The 5,155-nt window shown below is 41.3% G+C and overlaps 1 protein-coding gene across 2 annotated transcripts in view; it reads left to right on the forward strand.

Moving 5' to 3' along the window:
* slc6a9 (solute carrier family 6 member 9) overlaps positions 1-5,155 on the forward strand; it is an 83,887-nt gene that overhangs the window by 10,372 nt on the left and 68,360 nt on the right. The gene's annotated exons all lie outside the window — the stretch shown is intronic.

Genomic DNA, 5,155 nt, shown 5'->3' on the forward strand with positions numbered 1-5,155 from the left:
GGTGGGGAAGAGACAGGCAGGCCGCGTAGAGCTGGGGATGAGGCAGGCAGGCTCAAAGAACACTGGAGAGTGGCAGACAAGACTAAAGAAGATACATAGTGTAATTGCGTCATCGTGGGGGAAACTAGGCAGGTACAAGGGACACAGGTGAGTAGTCAACACAGGACAGGAGGAGGCCTCACTCATCATCAGGGATAACAGGAAAGCTGATTGAGAGGTAGAGGAGCTAGCCAGGCAATGGCGTGGATCCCGGGTGAGTATAGTCACAGATCAGTCATTGAGGAGCAGGTCAGCTGAGTGCAGAGGTTACAGGCGAGGTGCTGGCTGTTGTCAGAACAGGAGAACTTCAGGAGCAGCAATGTTACTTGGACCGTCTGGACATGGCGTGAGCAACGAAGCAAACTAGTAAGCTATCGGGAACAGGGTAACCTCTGGAGAATGTTAATAGGCCAGCAAGTGACTGAGGAAAAGGAGGTGGTATATATGGTTGAACAACTGGAGGATGATTAGCAACAGGTGAGGACAATGAACACTGACTGAAACCATGGTAAACCTGGGGCAGAAGCGGAACAGGAAAGAAAACCAAAACAGGAAGGGAAGCTAAAAGATAACAGAATGTCATGGCCGCTCTGGGAATGTCCCTGGTAGGCTAGTGGTTTACGGCCCAGCGCTCTCGCCGCTGTGGCCCGGGTTGAATCAGGGTTGTGTCAGGAAGGGCATCCGGCGTAAAACACGTGCCAAATGTCAACATGCAAGTCGTCAGTGTGACGATTCGCTGTGGCGACCCTTAGTCAGGAAAAGCCGAAAGTGACTTTCTTTCTTTCTTTCACTGGCAGTTGACAATCTGATAGAAAGACAAGTGCAAATTTAAACAAAAGCTAACCTTATTTATGTTGTTAAATCCCTTTTTATAGAATGAAATATTGTACCTTATTTATTTCAGATTAATTGCCCACTGTCATTTTGTTTTTTGACAACCAGAAGCCCACCTCAAAGCTTGTTAGCTTATTATAGGAAGAGAAAGCCTCCCTTAAATATTAATGAATTTATATTAATATTTAAACATTGTAGGAAAAACACTTTAACTTTTATTCAGTTCCTTATCTCTTTAAAATATCTCTGAATGTGACAGATGCAACATATACTGTATGTTGACAGTCATCACACAGTGAGACTGCATCCTTTGAATCCTCCACCGCTCCACGCTATCTTATTTTGAAAGTACCAGACTTATGTAAAGGGCTAGTGAGAGAATATTCCAGGATATCCAGATATGTTTCACAACAGCAGAGTATACTACAGCTTGGCAGCAGCTGGAGATGTGCATCATGGTAGGATGCACAATTTAACCACTAGTGTTTACCATGGCAATCAGAGGACGTTATTAGGGCATCTAGATAGATTGCAGGAGGAGCCAGGCTTCAGGGCTTCAAAACTTCAAAGTTACCACCCATAAGACTGTACATGGATAGCATGGCTACTATCACCACCATGTACCAAAAGGCTATTGGACAAGCTGAATGCTAACTTCAAGTGGGATAGAAGGAAGGTGAAGCCAGAAAAATCAAGGAACATTTCAATAGTGAATGGCATCCTGTCAGATAAAGGTTTTGTTTAAATGATGAGCCAATTCCAACAGTGTTAGAGAAGCCTGTCAAACATTTAGGTAGGTGGTATGATGCAACTCTTAGTGCTAAATTGTAGATTCAGGGCTTGAGACAGCAGGCAGTTGATGGGATTAAGAGCACAGATGCATCAGACCTCCTAGGCAAACTCAAACTGTGGTGCAATTTGGTCTTTTGCCACTATTGTTACGGCCACTGACAGTTATGATGTACAAATTTTTAAGGTCGAGAATGTTTAGCACATACATTAAGAAGTAGCTGGGAGTTATGTGCTGCCTCAGCAGTGTGGCCCTGTATGGAAAAGGGATTTTTGAACTCCCTCTAAACAGTTTAACAGAGGAGTTAAAATGTGCTAAGGTTGGACTGGAAATAACACTGTCAGAATCCAGGGATGTTGCGGTGCAGAGCACAGCACCCCCAGTCTCAGTAGGGAGGAAGTGGAACCCAAAGGAAGCAGTGTTGTAGGCTCAGGCAGCTCTTAACCATAGGGATATTGTAGGGCAGGTACAGCATGGATGTGGTGGTTTTGGCTTAAGCCCATCACAACCTTTTTGGAGCAAAGCAGCAGCAGCTGATGGATGGAGGGCCTGACATGTCCCTTGTGTTCAGGTGTATCATCACTTTGGCACATCCTCTCAGGTTGTAAAACAAGCCTGGCTCAAGGACCATACACCAGTAGGCATAAGTGTTGAAATGTTTAGCAGCAGCTATTGATACTACTGTAGGTGCTTAGAGGTAAACTCAGTGGACTGTAGGTGCTTAGAGGTAAACTCGGTGGAGGAGAAGAAGAAAGAAGCTGATTTTGTTTGTTCATAAGGGTGAAAAACAAAGAAGCTGATTTTGTTTGTTCACAAGGGTGAAAAAGGCAGGAAGCAAGTCATTTTGAACAAGCAGGATGCAGGCTAGCTAAAGGCAGGGAGAGATTGTCAAATAAAAGTAAATGTAGGGAATCCGCTCATAGTTTCTAAGGAGATATTCAGCACTAACCTCAGACCAGACCTTGGGTTGTGGTCAGAAGCACAGTACATTTCTCTGGGAAGACACTGTACATACAGCTTAATGGGAGGAAGAAACTGAAATACACAGAAATAGCCATGGAAGCAGAGGGGTGTGGCTAGAAAGTTAAAGTTCACTTGGAGGAGGTTGGTTGTAGGGGATTTGTAGCCAAGGCTGCTGCATCGCTGCTAGGTGAGTTGGGTAAAATGGTGGAGCCTAAGACAGGTAACTCTTATGAAAACTGACCTTAAAGGTTCAATTCACACAGTAGGGGAGAAAAGAGTCCTCATCTTCAGCATTACTTATGCTCAAAGCCATTCAAAGTACATTAATCACCCAAGGAGATAGAAGACTTGAGAAATAAGTGAGTTATTATTCTTTTCATGAACCTTCCCACTTCTTCTGCTGACCAGCTTTGTTGTCTTGGTGCCACTGGTGAAACATCTGAAATCATAAAATTACATGAAAAGAAACTTCATAAAAAAGCTGCACTCACAGTTTCTCTGTAAAAACAGAAACCATCAGATTGTTTAAGACAAGCTAATAATTTGCCCTTCCAAAATAAAAAAACCACAAAACATGAAAACAACAAAAATTAAGTGGACAATTATTTTTCATTATCCTTTCAGTTGTGCTGAAATGATAATTTTAGCAGTTTAAAGGAGACAGTAAAACGGGTGCAAACATGTATACACCCAATAGTTTGACATGTCACTAACTTAAAATGTCAAAAGTATAATTATTGCTGTTAAATTCAGCTTCTTACTATAGATGATAGCAGCTGAGGCAGTGTAACTTTTTTGTCACTCTTCTTCTTAATCCATTCTAGTTACAACACTTCACAAGTCTTACAACACTCTGGTCTCTGAAACCATAGCCCATCTTGTGTGCAATCTATTCAGGGTGTTCGGCACACAGAAATGCCTATCAGCCTATGAGCATCTTAACCAAGCATGTTTAAATCTCACTACCTTCGTTGTCTCTTCACTGTCATTGTGGTTCACACCTCCTTGCAGCTCACCCTCCTCCACCCCACCACTACTGGTATCAAGGTTCTGTTAAATATTGATGTCAGCAATTTTATTTGACAGCTAATCAGCAGGTTTCATCCCTCTATTCCAGATAGGGTCAAAGCCAAATATGTTTAAATAAAATCTCTATTTCTCATGTCTTTATGTCTTTCCTGTTTGAACATCAGTTAGGTCTTTATGGAAGAGTGGCTAGATGGAGCCACTCTGAGTAAAAGGTAGCCTGCTTGGAGTTTGCCAAACTGCATTTAAAGATGCTGCTCATCACCTGGATAACATTATCCCTGTAGTGAAACATGCTGGTGGCAGCGTCATTCTATGGGGATGCCTACCTCCAGCAGGGACTGGGAGGCTGATCAGAATAGAGGGAAGGATAAATGCAACTAAATACAAAGAGGTTCTTGAAGAAAACCTGCTCCAGAGTATACGCAAACTCAGACTGGGGTGATGGTTCACCTTTCAATACAACCATGACCTGAAGAATACAGCCATGACAACACTTGGATGACTGCCCTGACTGTCTGTGAGTGGCCCAGGCAAAGCCCAGACTTAAACCCCTAGAACATCTGACCTCTTTCAGATTCCTCCAGTCTGATGGAGATTGAGAGGAACTGTCAGGCAAAATAAAATTCTGATTTTGGTCTTTTAATATATTTGCCAAAAATTCTGAAAAAGTTTTCACTTTCCTACAATTGTATCCATGTAAAATTAAGTCTACAACATAAAGCGAAGGGGTTTGAAAACTTTCTGAAGTGAATGTATGTCTCTTCCATTTGTAGTTCCTCTCTGTATTGAGGAAAATGCTTAGAATTTTCAAAAGTGCAGCACCGTTACATCTGAATTATCTACAATCAAAATCTTTTTCAAAGCTGCTTCACCTCCTGAGCACCTTTTGTTAAACACAATATGTCTAACTTGAGTTTGTCATTATAAAGGTTTGATAGTGATTTAGAAATATGGCTGCAAATAACAGTATTACATTCTAGATATCACATGAATGACATGAAAAGTAAAAACAACCAGTCAAAAACCTGATGAAGTTCAAAAGATACAAAACAGAAGGAGCTTTAACTAGAGAATATTTGGCTGTATGATGAAACAACTGAAAGAATGATTAACAAGCCAGCAACCCATGTGACTCATTTCACATATGAGATATGATTCACACTCTGATCCCATATTTTTCTAACTTATCCATTAATAACTCATGATTGATTGTGTCAAATGCTTTTTTTAGGTCAATAAATATTCCCATTGTGTATTTCTTCTCATCCATAGCACTTGTTATGTCTTCCATCAGGTCGGAGAACATAACAAGTTAGAAAAATATGGGATCAGAGGAATGGTTCTGAAATGGATTAGAAGTTATTTGACACAGAGGCGTCAATTTGTGAAGTTGGGTGAATATCAATCGAGTGAGTTGGACATTGTATGTGGAGTGCCTCAGGGTTCAGTTTTGGGACCTAAATTATTTATATTATACATTAACGATATATGCAAGGTTTC

Source organism: Monopterus albus, unplaced genomic scaffold (assembly GCF_001952655.1).
Source record: "Monopterus albus unplaced genomic scaffold, M_albus_1.0 scaffold66.1, whole genome shotgun sequence".
NCBI classification, from domain to species: domain Eukaryota; kingdom Metazoa; phylum Chordata; class Actinopteri; order Synbranchiformes; family Synbranchidae; genus Monopterus; species Monopterus albus.